This window comes from Bos indicus, chromosome 5, assembly GCF_029378745.1.
Source record: "Bos indicus isolate NIAB-ARS_2022 breed Sahiwal x Tharparkar chromosome 5, NIAB-ARS_B.indTharparkar_mat_pri_1.0, whole genome shotgun sequence".
Taxonomy (NCBI): domain Eukaryota; kingdom Metazoa; phylum Chordata; class Mammalia; order Artiodactyla; family Bovidae; genus Bos; species Bos indicus.
The window spans coordinates 101,186,970-101,202,749 of record NC_091764.1 but is presented as its reverse complement, the minus strand read 5'-3'; the positions used below and the strand labels follow the sequence as shown (position 1 = coordinate 101,202,749).

Genomic DNA, 15,780 nt, shown 5'->3' with positions numbered 1-15,780 from the left:
AGATTTTTGCTTGACCTGCAGTCTCCGTGGTAGATGAGTTATGCTTTTCTGACTGATGTAACTATACACTAGGGCAACTCGAGTGGAATCAGAGAGAACCTGGGCAACTTGGTTGGGAGATTTTGTTTCATCAGTTTTATGTGCCTCCCCCATTACTGTTTTCACATTGTCCACCAAGAGCATTTTAATAAAGTCATACAGATAATTCCAGCATCTCTGTTGTCTAAACCTTGGTCTTTAGAATTCCCAGAAGTGTGTTAGCAAATACTGGTGTCTGGACCCCAACCCCAGATATTCTGATGTAAGCTCCCCAGTGGTTCTATTATGTCTAAGAACAAAAATCTGGAAATGTTTTGCTTTATGAAAAGGATGTACTTTAACTTTGTCTCACATATTATTCAGGGTAGAGTTGGTCTCACAATCAAAGGGACATCAGTAAATATGTATCTTTGTACTATCACCACATGTCTGAACATTGTATAACTTCTCTTTGGTATTTGACTATTTTGGTATCAGCCATGTATAATAATAGCTAATGTGCAGTTTCTATATAGTGCATTATATTTATGTTACCTCATGAATCCTTGAGTTTCCCTGGTGGCTCAACTGGTAAAGAATCCACCTGCAATGCAGGAGATTTGGGTTCAATCCCTGAACTGGGAAGATCTCCTGGAAAAGGGAATAGCTACCCACTCCAGTATCCTGGCCTGGAGAATTCCATGGACTGTATAGTCCATGGGGTTGCAAAGAATCCGACACGACTGAGCCACTTTCACTTTCATGAGTCCTTAAAGTTCAATGAAATAATCTTCATTTTGTTGACAAGAAAACTGAGGTGACGATCCCATGACACCAGTAAATAAAGCTAGGATTTCAAATCAGATAAATCAGATTTATCTGACTCCAGAGATGTGAGGTTACTAATAATATGGCTTCTCAAGGGAGTCAACTGACCCTCTTCTGAAGAATATTAATTTATGGGTTAAAAACGAATGGTGCATGATTAAATCAAGATAAACTACATTGTTCCTGAAGAGATGAGTCCTTACCTGTCCAGACATAACTACCATCAACCTATGAAACCTATAACTACTTCGAACTTATGATTGAACCTAAGAAACTGAACCTTGCTTTCCCACTATGGAAATGCTAAAAATACAGTGTCATGCCACTAGCTTTGTGCTTTCTTTTTTTAAAGTTATGGATTTAATTTGGCTGCACCAGGTCTTAGGCCTGTGGGATCTAGTTCCCCGAACAGGAAAGGAAGGCAGAGTCTTAGCCACTGGACCACCAGGTAAGTCTCTCACTGGTTTTGTTTTTTAAAAATATACTCCCAGGTTTGTTTTTTTGTTTCCCTGACTAGGTTACGTGAAAGCAAAGTTGCTGTGTTTTCTGAATTTCTTAGGATGTGTCTGGCACATAGTGATAGTGTATTGAATGATTGATAGCATTTTTTAAAAAGATAAGCAGCTAGTTAGTTACTAGTCTAATACTCCCTATCCACACTTTCACCTATACAACCTGGTTTTCCTGGATGTTCATGGCACTGTGAATTGGGATCCTCTGTTGGGCATGTCTGCAACCTTTTCTCTGTGCCAGTTTCCCTGGGTTTCTTGGGCTCATTGTGGTCATATCTCTGTGATCAAGCTTTGATTGCAAAATAATTCTCTTTCCTCTTCAGACTGAAGAGAAGTACTTTATGTTCCAGGAGATAGTATCACAGTGGACTATATAGTAACATTTTAGTTCTGTAGACCTTTCCCCCTTTCTCTTGAAGGTAGTAGATCATATGTATTTCCCTGTTGGCTCAGTGGTAAAGAATCCACCTGCTAATGCAGGAGATGTGGGTTTGATCCCTGAGTCAGGAAGATACCCTGGAGAAGGAAATGGCAACCCACTCCAGTATTTCTGCCTGGGAAAGCCCATGGACAGAAGAGCCTGGTGGGCTACAGTCCATGGGGTCGCAAAAGACTGTCATACAATTTAGCAGCTAGACAACAACAGGTCATATAGCACTTTTGCCCCTCTACGTGTATCTTTGATGAAAATTTGTTCACTATCCTAGGTTACACTCAGTGTCATAACATATAGTAACAGCAGTACAACACCCTAAATCATGCTACATTTCTCAGTCAGGGGACTCTGTGGTAAATAAATAAAAAAGCAGACTGTAAAGATTGGGGAAGGAATGCTGAAAAGAATTTGTTGGCTGAGGGGACTGAGAAGCTATTGTGATCTGCAAGAAGGCTGACTTGTCAGGACACAACTGTAGCACAGCTGGCGATATCTGGGGGTAAGAAATAAGTAAGGTTATTTGGAAATGACTATTTTCCATATAACTGTGGTTTATCACAGGATATTGAATATAGTTCCTTGTGCTGTATGGTATGGTAGGACCTTGTGTATCCATTCACTATAACAGTTAGTAACTGCTAATCCCAAACTTCCAAGCCATCTCTCCCCCAATTCCACTCTCTGAAGCCTGTTCTCAGTCTGTGTTTCTCTTTTGTAGATAAGTTACTTCATTTGTATAATATTTTAGACTCTGCATATAAGGGATATCATATGGTATTGGTCTTTGGTTTGACCTCTAGGGTCATCCACCTTTCTACAAAGGGCACTCTTTCATTCTTTTTTATGGCTGAATAGTATTCTGTCCTATCTATACACATCTTCCTTCCCCACTCACATTTGGGTTGTTTTCAACAGATTCATATTCTTACGCTCCTTTGCAGAGGAGTTTTTGGACCTTCCTCACCAGCGTGAAATTACCAGCACCATCTTTTAAAAAATCTGTCCCTTCTCAGCCATACTGTGAAGAAACATACTGAAGTGAACATTCCTTTTTACGCAAAGCTTGAGAATTTACAAAATGCTTTCAAGTGTATTATCACATTTCATTCTCACAGCAACCTTGGAACATACGCTGTTCAGAACAAAGCCTCAGAGAAAGTTAGGTCACTTCATTTGCCCAAGGTTTACACTGGTTTCTAAGTGGTAGAGCTGGCTGTGCCACGCGGCCCCGCCTGCATCTTAAAACCTGCCAAAAGCCCTGAGAACATAGGATATAGTTAAAAATTGGCCTCACACTATACAGAGGCATTGTCCTTACTCTGAACACGGAGAAGGACCTCAGAGGTATTTACGATCTTTGTCCCCAGATCTTTGCCTCCTGCCTCCGGAGTGGAGACCACCGTTTGAAGGGACTCGCGGGGACCGGGGTCCGCAGGGGAGCGCGGGCGGTGGGCGGGGCCGGGCGGGAGGCGCCGAGGGGTGGACACGCACACCGCCTACCGCGTCCGGGGACTCGGGGGGCTCGCGTCAGGGGTGGGCTAAGTGGGGCCCGAGGAGGGGCTGTGAGGGAGGGGAGGGTATGTACAACGGAAGGGATTCACCACGCGGTTTCGGGTTGGGAACAGACCTCGCCCCTCCACCGGTTTCCCTTTCTCAGTGAGGACGGTTTGGGGGCGGGTGGGGAAGGCGCGTCCTCGAAGCGCTCTCGAGCTCCCATAGCCCTCCGGGTGCGCGCGCCCACCGCCTCGCCTCGACCCCAGAGGCCGCAAGGGCTGCGAATGGGGACGGGGCGCCTGAGGGGCGGGTCCCGACGCAGGTGTCAGATCCGCTCGGTCGGGTTCGACTGGCTGGCTAGCTGGCTCAGCCCCTCGCTCGCCGGCCACCGCCCCCCGGCCCGCGGCCGCGCCGCAGCAGCGTCTGGAGGGCGGGGCCGGGTGTGCGCGCGGGTCCTCGGCACGCGGGCGGGCGGGCGGTGCGCGGCGCTTGGGTCTCAGGGAGCGCGGGGCGGCCCCCGCCGGCGTCGCGCGCGCTGTGTGAGAGCGGGGTCGCGCGCGCAACCGCGCGCACGCCAGGCAAGTGAGGGAGTGTGAAGGGAGTGTGAGGGAGAGAGGAGCGGCCGGGGGTGAGTGTGCGTGTGTGGGGTTGAGTGTTTGCCGGGGTGGGGGTGAGGGAGAGCCGCACCAACCGCGCGGCTGTGAGCAAGGGGGCGGGGGGTGAGTGGGCGAGGGCGTCGGGCCTGGCTGCTGGAGCCGCGGCGGCGGCGGCGGCGGCAGCGGAGAAAGGAGGCGGCTCCCGGCATCCCGACCCCCCTTCCCCTGCCCTCCTTCTCGGACTTCCAGCCCGCCCGGCCGCCCGCGCTGCCCTCAGAGGCCGCCAGCCCGGCGCCGCCGTCCAAGAGCGAGGGAGGAGCCGCCCGAGCCAGGTGAGATGGACCCTCGCGTCCCTCCCAGGGGGTCGTGGCGAGAGGTGGAGGCCCTCCCGCCCTTCGCCTCAACCCCCGCCCACCGCGGCCGAGTTGGGGCGGAACTTGCTCCGGAGGAGCGGGCCGGAGCCCGGGAGCCGCCGGGGACGGAGTCTTGTGGAGGCCGGTGGTCTCCTCAGAGCCGGGGGCGGCGGGCGTGAGGCGGACCCCGGGCGGGGAGTGCGCGCCGAGAGGGGTTGAGGATGCCGGTGCGGCAAGCTGGAGGGAGGGAGGCGGCGGCGGCTTCGGGCGCGGAGCAGTGCGGTCCCCTCGTCGAGGGGGTGTGGTGAACCGGGAAGGCGCGGCCGAGCCGCACACGCGTGGCGCTAACCTGTCCCCGGGAGCCGGGTAATCGCTGCCTCGCCTGGTGCCATCAGACGGATTCCTGTGGTGTGAGACCGAGGCGGGCGGGGGTGGTGATAGTCCTGCAGTTAATTCTGTTCTGATTTCACGTTTTCCTCCTCACGTTTTAGAAAAAGTGACAGCTATTCCCCCTTTTCCTTTTGACAGTCCTCTGAATAAGAATGGGGTGACATTTAATAATTGGATGTCCTGGTTTTTTTTTTAAAGGCATTTGACCATGATGCAAATCTTTTAACCCCCTCCCCCCATAAATACAAAATAGTTAAGAGGATAATAACTTCAGATTTGCCTTACTAATTTGTCCTCATCTCTGGTAGCAGATTTGTTTTATCCCCCGTATGTGTGTGAATAGAGATGAGGCGTTGATTCTCTTCTGGGAGTGGGATTTTTGTACTAACCGTGCTCCATGTAACCTCCTTGTAAATTCTTTCATTGTGCTGTTTTCCCATTAATTACCAGACTTGTTCCCACATCTTTGTGGAGTTGGGTTAGATTTGAAATCTGTATGGAAGCTGGGCCGCCTAATATGGAAGATTTTCTTTTTGTGGGCTTGATAGGTTGATTATGTTTCTGGAAGACTTAACTTTTAACTAACCATTAAAATGTAAATATTATTTATTTTAAACCTCACTTTGATAACATCGCATAGTTTCAAGGTCGTTGAAAAATCAGTTGATTGTCCACACACTTTAAAATATTCATTTGGATTAAAAACAGCCTCTGAAATTTCAGTCATGGAGAGTCACCATTCATTTTCTAACTTTCGGAATGAAAGGCTCTCATATAGTTGTAAGGTAGTTATAGTTTAAATTTCTTTTATATTGTTTGGTTGGTGTGTCAAAGGGAGGAGGCCTATTCTGTTTTGACGTGATCTTTTGTTTATTCCATTCTGTCTTGGTTAGCTATTAGTTTCCTTCTTTCGTGTCATGGATTTAGTTGTTAGTTTGGCAACATGGCTGATGTTTTTCTTGCTCTGTCTGCCTTGTTTTCTCTCACCTTCTCTTATCCTTACCCCCCGATGCTGGAGTCTCCTTGTTGGGGAGGTGGGCAGTGTGTGATTCTGAGAACCAAGAAGGGGAACAGCAAATTCAGTCTTCTGTTCAGTAACATTCAGAATCCTCTACTTAGTCAAGAGCCAGTTTTCTCATCCTGCCTTTCTCTCTGCAGGGGGTAAGGAGCTGTTAAAATCAAACTTCAAGACTTGTGGCTACCAGCTAAAATTCCACTGATCTTGGTTTCTGGTTATGATATCCATGCGTGCTGTGCTGTGTTCAGCTCTTTGCTGCGACCTCATGGACTGCAGCCCGCCAGACCCCTCTGTCCGTGGGATTCTCCAGTCAAGAATACTGGAGTAGGTTGCCATTTTCCACTCCATGGGATCTTTCTGACCCAGGGATCGAACCTGGGAAGCCCAATTCCTGGTTGGATAAGTTAATCATTTCTCCTGTTTCAGGGATGGAGGGGAGAGTAACAACAAGAAATTGTCCTTTTTTTTTTCCCTTTTTCCTTCTCATTCTGTCCGCTTTTGCTCACCAGAGGGAAATTACCAGCAGTATGTTATAAACATTCTAACACTTCTTAGCCATATTGTAAAGAAAATTCTAAAGTGAAGGTTCATTTTTTCCTCTGAACATCAACCAAGCTTAGTGCATTACTTTCTTGGGACACAAGATGAAACATACCTTTCAAATTATCTCCCAATTCTTACTTTCCCCTATTTGTAGTTACCTGGAATTTGCTACTGGTTAAGTCACTAGAGTGATCTCAAGTCCTCTCTCCTCCCTCTGAGCTGAAGGACTGAACACTGGGCCAGGTCAGAGGAATGGAACAGAGCAGAATTAATTGTTCCACACTTTGGGACATAACACTTTCCTCTGGGAGGCAGACAGAAAGCTAAATATAGAAAATGGGTGGAGAAAGAACTTCTGTACCCATGAACAACCCACGAAGAGAGAGAAAATTGAGTTTTATTGTATGTTGTTTGCTGATAGCTGTTTTCTTGGTGGGGGAGTACATAAGTGATGTAGATTTGTAGAGACTTTATGTAGAGACTTTATGTAGATTTGTAGAGACTTCAAAAACTGGTTAGTTTTTGAAGAGTGCTCTCTGAAAGTGGGATTATCATAAGCATTTGAGAAAAGAACTTTTAGAAGTGTTATTTAATTGAGGGTGTAGATTATGATAAGGACAGTGAAAAAAGTAGTACTATTCAATGTTAGCTGTACTGGCATGTGCAGTTGTTTCAAGAGAGGTTGAATAGGGGAGATTAGGCGCAGAGGTTGGGTAAATTGTCTTTCAGTACTTGGGAATTTTCCTGCTTGTGATATTTTTAGGGTCATTAAGAAATAATACCTTCAAAAATATCTGTATATTATATACTTTAGATTTATGTGCCGTACATATCTGTGTAAATGTTCAGCTTGCAGACAAGGACTGATTTTCTGGCTTCATCGTAACTGATGCCATGGTGTTAGTTTCAGTGTTTTCTTTTCCAGTGTTTTTTCCCTTTCAAAATTGGCTTGGAGGACAAAAGCCACAGAGCTAGCCAGCTCTACTCCCTTAGAGTCTGGTCTGCATGGAACCCTGCTTATATCTTTTTTCCTCTCCTTTCTGACCCTAACCCTAGCCCCTACTTTAATTGTTAACAAAAGTAATTATTTCAATATCAGTTGTATAACAAGAATGGGAAGTAGCAGTAGGTTTGGGTTGTTTGTTTCTTATGAGAAACTGAAAACTTAAATTTCTAAGTTACATTTAGATATTATATGGCCGTTTACTTGGTATTGGTATTTAATATTGAAAATAGCTATGTTTTTTTCATCTCCAGTTATACTTCAGTAAAACAAACTTCTTTAAAGTAACTCCCTCTTAACCCTGTCCTTTCTGAGGTTTTGTGCTTCCCACTGGGGATATTAGTTGAGAATAAAATAGATGGGGATTCTGTCCTCATAAAGTGTATAGTTTAATTTCATTGTTCTCTGTCCTTTGCCCTGTCAGTCACTTCTCTCTTCAATGTCTTGAGGAGTCTACTCTATCTGTGAATTGATGAGTTAGCAGAACAAATTTGTGTGAATATTGTTATGCCAGGTTTTTTTTTTTTTTTACTACTTTTCTTTCAAAAGTGACAGCGCACCACAAAATGTGATAGAAACAAACAAACAAAAACTGCCCCTTAAATGTTTTTTTCCCATCATCTTCTTAACAGTCCTCCTTTCTTTCTGTCTTTCTCTCTTAACCACTTCTAATACTAGCTCTTACCTTCATGTTATTAGAAATACAAAGATAGAGCATGGATTGGCTGTATAAGATCAGACCTGTTCTGTCTTACTGCTCTGCTGTCCCGTATTTGGCATTATTTCAGTCTTTTGATACTTTATCAGAAAACTGCATCTTGAAAATACATGTGAGTTTGCCCAATTATAGCAGCATTGGAATTCTTCCCTGATGTTTTGGAGTTCTCAGTTGTTAGCTTATTCCTTTGACATGTGATGTAATTAACCATATCCATAAAGTCTTCTTGAATATAATAACAGTTTCCTAATTGTTTTTTTCAGCATAGTGTCCAGAAAGAAACTTTGGAAAGAAGGCCCAACATTTAACATGTTAAATGTGATGAACTTTGAACTGTTCTGTGCATTGCATCTCAGGAAACTTTTGAAATTTTGTGCCACGTCCAGAGATACTCTGATGTAACATTTCTCTGTTAAGTGAAATCATTAGAAATGTTATTTGGATTCCAGAGAAAACATAGGTTTTCTTTATACCACAAAGTATTCTAGGAATTTTAGTAACTAACCTACAGATTATTTAAAGGTAGCATTTCAGGCCCTTTAGTTGGGAATGTGTGAGCATTTGCATGTTACTTTGTCCATGACAATTTTTTCTTTTTCCAGTTTTCTTTTTACGGTATAGTATACACCTAAATTTGACCATCTTAACAGTTTAGTGGTATTCAGTATACACATATTTTGCAACCACCACCATGGCCATCTCCAGAATTCTTTTCTTTGTCCTGCATTATTGACAACCTGTACCCATAAAACATTTAACTCCCCAATCTCTCAGTGCCCCAGCCATTAACAACCATCATTATGCTTTCTGTCTCTGTGAGTTTGAGTACTCTAGTACTGGAGCATAAGATTCATTCATGTTAAGCATGTAACAGAATCTGATGTCTTTCAAAGGCATTGTGTGTATACTGCATTTTTATTTATTCATCTGGCATAAAGGTGGCTTGCATCCACCTTTGAGCTCTTATGAATAATGCTGCATGTGTGTACAAATACCTCTTTAAGACTCAGCTTTCAGTTCTTTTGGGTATATACCTAAAAGTGGAATTCCTGGATTGTGTTTTGATTCTATTTTTAATTTTTTGAGGAACTGCCATACTGTTTTCCATAGCAGCTGTACTGTTTAACATTCCCACCAACAGTTTGCAAGGCTTCCAGTTTCTCCACATCCTCCCCAATACTTGTTATTTTCTGTTGTTATTATTCTTTTTTTCTTTTTGATAGTAACCATCCTGTGTGGGAGGTAGTTTCATGTTTTTGTTTGCATTTTCCTAGTGCTTAGTCATACTGAACACTTTTTCTTATTCATGACATTTTAACATCAGGTCATTTTTAGTTCTCTGAGGGCTCAGACTTCATTTCTTACCATGATTTTTAGTGTCTTCAGATAAAGTGCATAGTAGACACTCATTAATTAAATGTATTATGCAATTGAATGTTTACTTTTGTATATTTAGTAGTTTATCTTTTTTGACTATAAAGGAATCCCCAGATATCTTTGACATAAGTTAAACTTATTTCTTCCTCATGAAAAAGAGATAGTAAACAGCTTAAGGCTATGGCACTGGGCAGTCAAGGTCTTCTAACATGTAGCTGTGCTTTTTAGAGTTGACTTACTCCAAATGGATGTTAGAGATACATAACAACCATGGAGCAAGGATCAAGGAAGAGTACATCCCTTTAGTATGCTTCCTGGAAGTTGGAGTGCAATACTTTGACTCAGTGCTTTGATCATATTAAGTTGTTGAGAAAACCTAGGGAATACAAATAAAGGTTCTTAGTCCTATGGCACTTTGCTCAGCTAAATATCAGATACATTATTGCTGAGGAGTAAGTAGATAGTGGATATTGGGAAGCAAGTGGCAGTCTCTGCTATTGAGTATGTAGAATTTGAAGTGACTCTGGGCTCTTCCTCTTTCTAATTTAGACAAGTGACCTCTCTGCTAGTTTAGCTTCACCTGCCAAATGATGATAATAATGTGTCATGAGGATGGTTGTGAGGATTAAATGAGAAGATACAAATAAACTGTCTTAGCATTGTATTTGGTACGTGTAATCACTCAAAAGTGAATTTATTTTCTTTATTTAAATTCCCTTCGATATCTTTAAGTATCAAAATAGTTCAGAGAAATTAAAAAACTTGAATCCCGATCTTGGATCTGCTATTGTGATATCTTGGGCAGGTCGTTCCTTTAAGATGGGATATGTTATGTCTGTGTTTCTCACGTAATTATGTACGGACTAAATGACATTCACATAATTGTGTGCAGATTAAATAACAAAATATAGGGACTTCCCTGGCAGTCCAGTGGTCAAGACTTACCCTTCCAGTGTAGGGGTGTATGTTTGATACCTGGTGGAGAAGTTAAGCTCCCACATGTCTTTCCACCGAAAGACCAAAACATAAAACAGAAGCAATATTGTAGCAAATTTTCAATAAAGACTAAAAATAGTCCACAACAACAACAAAAATCTTTAAAAAAAAAAAAAAAAAGGCAAAGTGGGAAATGTTTTGTGAACTATAAATGGAGAATGTTTTTAACCCCACTTGTATGCATTGTTTTGCTTTTGTCTTGCATATGTATAAAAAGGGGAATTTATAGATGCTTGTTTATATATTTCAAAGTGTTCCCTTTCTTTATTACCTTCATTGTTTTCTGTTTCTGTGTAGACAGTGTTTTACTGTTTTTCTTATGTCTTTTGATGGAGGGTCCCTATTGAGTCTGTACAGAAAAATGGCTGTCCTCTCAATTTTTCACCCCCCAAATCATGTATATACTTTTTTTAAAAAGGGGTATTACAGATTAAAGAGCTATATGGAGAGAGTATGAATGAATGAGTCATATAAAATTTGGAAAATTAGCTATTTGCTCTGTTTTTGAGGTATACGCTTTGAAGAATAATGAGGGGACTGTCATACTTTATATCACTGTAATCTTTGATTAATACCTAACCTCCTGCTCCTGCTTTCAAAGCATTTCAGTCTACCTTCAAGTTAATGTGCTAATGAAAACGGTGTCCAAACAGTGATACTATTGTTAAAGTGGGATCTTAACTAAAGGATGAGATTGTAGAGGAAGTATCTCTACAAGTTTCAAAGGGACAGTCGTTTTGTGGGTAATGGGGTAACAGGCGTATTTCAGAAAACTATATTTATTCATTGATTTGGCTGCCCTGGGTCTTAGTTGCGAAAGATGGCATCTTTAGTTGTGGCATGTGGGATTTAGTTCCTTGACCAGAGATTGAATCTGCGCCCCCTGCGTGGAGAGCACAGAGTCTTAGCCATTGGACCACCAGGGAAGCCCCCAACACTACTAACTGATTGTTTGAGACTCTTCTGAGATTTTCATTTTATCATTCATTTTCTTTTGTGGTTGTTGTTCAGTCTCTTGAGTCGTGTCTGACTCTTTCAGACCCCCTGGACTGCAGCACCAGGCTTCGCTATCCTGGAGTTAGCTTAAATTCATGTCTGTTGAGTTGGTGATGCAGTCTGACCATGTCATCTCCTACCGCCCTCTTCTCCTTTTGCCTTCAATCCTTCCCATCATCAGGGTCTTTTCCAATGAGTTGGCTCTTTGCATCAGGGTAATAAAGCATTGGAGATTCAGCATTAGCATCAGTCCTTCCAATGAATATTCAGGTTGATTTTCTTTAGGATGGACTGGTTTGATCTCCTTGCTGTCCAAGGAACTCTCAAGAGTCTTCTCCAGCACCACAGTTTGAGAGCATCATTTCTTTGGTGCTCAACCTTCTTTATGCTCCAACTTTCACATCCATACACGAATATTGAAAAGACCACAGTTTTGACTATTCAGACCTTTGTCAGCAAAGTGATGTCTCCGCTTTTTAATATGCCATCTAGGTTAGTTATAGCTTTTCTTCAAAGAAGCAAGCATCTTTTAACTTCATGGCTGCAGTCACCATCAGTTCAGTTCAGTCACTCAGTCTTGTCTGACTCTTTGTGACCCCATGGACTGCAGCATGCCAGGCCTTCCTGTACATCACCAACTCCTGGAGTTTTTTCAAACTCATGTCCATTGAGTCGGTGATGCTGTCCAACCATCTCATCCTCTGTCCTCCCTTTCACCTCACTCCTTCAATCTTTCCCAGCATCGGGGTCTTTTCAAATGAGTCAGTTCTTACCATCAGGTGGCCAAAGTATTGGAGTTTCAGCTTCAGCATCAGTCCTTCCAGTGAATATTCAGGACTGATTTCCTTTAGGATGGACTGGTTGGATCTCCTTGAAGTCCAAGGGACTCTCAAGAGTCTTCTCCAACACCACAGTTCAGAAGCATAAAGTCTTCAGTGCTCAGCTTTCTTTATAGTCCAAGTCTCACATTCATACATGACTATTGGAAAAACCATAGCTTTGGCTAGACAGACCTTTGTTGGCAAAGTAATGTCTCTGCTTTTTAATATGCTGTCTAGGTTGGTCATAACTTTTCTTCCAGGGAGCAAGTGTCTTTTAATTTCATGGCTGCAATCACCATCTGTAGTGATTTTGGAGCCCAGAAAAATAAAGTCGGTCACTGTTTCCATTGTTTCCCCATCTATTTGCCATGAAGTGATGGGACCAGATGCCATGATCTTGGTTTTCTGCATGTTGAATTTTCAGCCACCTTTTTCACTCTCTTTGACTTTCATCAAGAGGCTCTTTAGTTCTTCTTCGCTTTCTGCCATAAGGGTGGTGTCATCTGCATATCTGAGGTTATTGATATTTCTCCCAGCAATCTTGATTCCAGCTTGTGCTTCCTTCAACCCAGCGTTGTTCCATGTCCAGTTCTAACTGTTGCTTCCTGACCTGCATGCAGATTTCTCAAGATGCAGGTCAGGTGGTCTGGTATTCCCATCTCTTTGCGAATTTTCCACAGTTTATTGTGATCCGCACAGTCAAAGGCTTTGGCATAGTCAATAAAGCAGAAATAGATGTTTTTCTGGAACTCTCTTGCTTTTTCGATGATCCAGTGGATGTTGGCAATTTGATCTCTGGTTCCTCTGCCTTTTCTGAAACCAGCTTGAACATCTGGAAGTTCACAGTTCACGTATTGCTGAAGCCTGGCTTGGAGAATTTTGAGCATTACTTTACTAGTGTGTGAGATGAGTGCAATTGTGTGGTAGTTTGAGTATTCTTTGGCATTGCCTTTCTTTGGGATTGGAATGAAAACTGACCTTTTCCAGTTCCGTGGCCACTGCTGAGTTTTCCAAATTTGTTGGCATATTGAGTGCAGCACTTGCACAGCATCATCTTTTAGGATTTGAAATAGCTCAACTGGAATTCCATCACCTGCACTAGCTTTGTTCATAGTGATGCTTCCTAAGGCCCACTTGACTTCACATTCCAGGATGTCTGGCTCTAGGTGAATGATCATACCTTTGTGATTATCTGGATCGTGAAGATCTTTTTTGTATAGTTCTTCTGTGTATCCACCTCTTCTTAATATCTTCTTCTTTTAGGCCCATACTATTTCTGTCCTTTATTGTACCAATCTATGCATGAAATGTTTCCTTGGTATCTCTGATTTTCTTGAAGAGATCTCTAGTCTTTCACATTCTATTGTTTTCGTCTATTTCTTTGCACTGATCACTGAAGAAGGCTATCTTATCTCTCCTTGCTATTCTTTGGAACTCTGCATTCACATGGGTATAGCTTTCCTTTTCTCCTTTGCTTTTTGCTTCTCTTCTTTTCACAGCTATTTGTAAGGCCTCCTCAGACAGCTATTTTGCTTTTTTGCATTTCTTTTTCTTGGGAGCGGTCTTGATCACTGCGTCCTGTACAATGTCACAAACCTCCGTCCATAGTTCTTTAGTCACTCTGTCTTTCAGATCTAATCCTTTGAATCTATTCCTCACTTCCACTGTATAATCATAAGGGATTTGATTTAGGTCATACCTGAATGGTCAAGTGGTTTTCTCTACTTTCTTCAATTTAAGTCTGCAGTCACCATACACAGTGATTTTGGAACCCAAGAAAAGAAAGTCTGTCACTTTTTCCATTTTACACCCATCTGTTTGCCATGAAATGATGGGACTGGATGCCATGATCTTAGTTTTATGAATGTTGTGTTTTAAGCCAGATTTTTCACTCTCCACTTTTACTGTCATCCAGGGGCTCTTTAGTTCTTTATTTTCTGTATCTTTAATAAATCGCACACTCCACCACCACATATACATACTAAAGCGTTTCTTCCTTTCTCTCATCCTTCTTAATGCTTTTGTCCCTCTGCCTCTTATTCCCACTCTTATTTTTAACAGTAATACAGTCCCACCTCTTATAGAGACCTTTGGATAAGACAAGGAAAGGGAAAAGGATAAATTTCATATATATTCCAAATTGTGTTTTGTTGGGCTTGGAGGGGAGGAGGGAAGCATTAGAATTTATTGAGAGAAAAGCATTGATAATCAGATCATTGGTTAAAAACCTTAAGCATAAGAAAGTAGGTGTTAAAAGTTTTAATTGAAGTCAATATAGGTAGGTAGTATGATTTGGGTAGTATGATAGGTGGGTAGTATGATTTAGTAGGTTGTTGGGACTGAAAGAACATCTTTGGATATTCAGGCTATGCTGTTTAGTATCACTTAATAAAAAAAAAATAGGTGCATTTCTTAATTGTATTAATGTACGTTTCTTAATCTGTAAATGGTTACTGTAATCAGTTCAGTTTAGTTGCTCAGTTGTGTCTGATTCTTTGGGATCCCATGGCCTGCAGCACGCCAGGCTTCCGTGTCCATCACCAACTCCCAACTCCCGGAGCTTGCTCAAACTCAAGTCCATCGAATCGGTGATGCCATCCAACTATCTCATCCTCACTTGTCCCCTTCTCCTCCCACATTCAGTCTTTCCCAGCATCAGGGTCTTTTCAAATGAGTCAGTTCTTCCCATTAGGTGGGCAAAGTATTGGAGTTTCAGCTTCAGCATCAGTCCTTCCAGTGAATATTCAGGACTGATTTCATTTCGGATGGACTGGTTGGATCTCCTTGCAGTCCAAGGGACTCTCAAGAGTCATCTCCAACACCACAGTTCAATAGCATCAATTCCTTGGCTCTCAGCTTGCTTTATAGTCCAACTCTCATATCATACATGACTACTGGAAAAACCATAGCTTTGACTAGTAATACCCAAGGTTTAATTTGAAGGTAGTGTTCATTTCAGAGAAGGCAATGGCACCCCACTCCAGTACTCTTGCCTGGAAAATCCCATGGATGGAGGAGCCCGGTGGGCTGCAGTCCATGGGGTCTCGAAGAGTCAGACAGGACTGATCGACTTCACTTTCACTTTTCACTTTCATGCATTGGAGAAGGAAATGGCAACCCAATCCAGTGTTCTTGCCTGGAGAATCCCAGGAATGGGGGAGCCTGGTGCGCTCCCGTCTGTGGGGTCACACAGAGTCGGACAGGACTGAATTGACTTAGCAGCAGCAGCAGTGTTCATTTAACTTTCAGTTTTAAAATAATTCATTATTCAATTTGGAGTTTGATAAGGCATGCCATTCAACATCTTTAAACATTGTGATTCTATTAGATCATCTGTTTATAATATATATCATCACACACACACACAGTTAACTCTTAAACAGCATGGCTTGGAACTGTGCAAATCCAGTGATTCAATAAATATGTACTATAGTTCTTTGCTTGCTTAACTGAGGCAGTAGTGGGAGCACTGAGTTAGGGATGCCCATTAGGCACATTAAAAGATGATCTGAAATTCAGTTCAACTCCTGGTTGGAAAAATATATTTAGTAGGTCAATGATAGTAGTTGAAACTGGGCTGAGAATGACTTTTCTAGAGAAGGGAAAGAAAGATTTAAGAATGAAGCCCTGGGGATTATGTACAGGAGGAGAGCTGACAGGAGAAAAGAGTTAGAGAAGATA

The 15,780-nt window shown here is 42.5% G+C and overlaps 1 protein-coding gene across 9 annotated transcripts in view; it reads left to right on the top strand.

Annotated features, from left to right (window-relative positions):
* The first annotated feature begins 3,761 nt into the window (after positions 1–3,761).
* RIMKLB (ribosomal modification protein rimK like family member B) overlaps positions 3,762–15,780 on the top strand; it is a 46,288-nt gene continuing 34,269 nt past the window's right edge. For 5 of the 9 annotated variants that reach the window (XM_070790184.1, XM_070790185.1, XM_019961611.2 and 2 more), the window contains exon 1: positions 4,014–4,216. The gene's annotated coding sequence lies outside the window, so the exon portion shown is untranslated. Of the gene's footprint in view, positions 3,917–4,013; positions 4,217–5,945; positions 5,970–15,780 lie in introns of those variants that run through there. The other 4 variants (XM_070790180.1, XM_070790181.1, XM_070790182.1 and 1 more) reach the window with 4 other exon arrangements.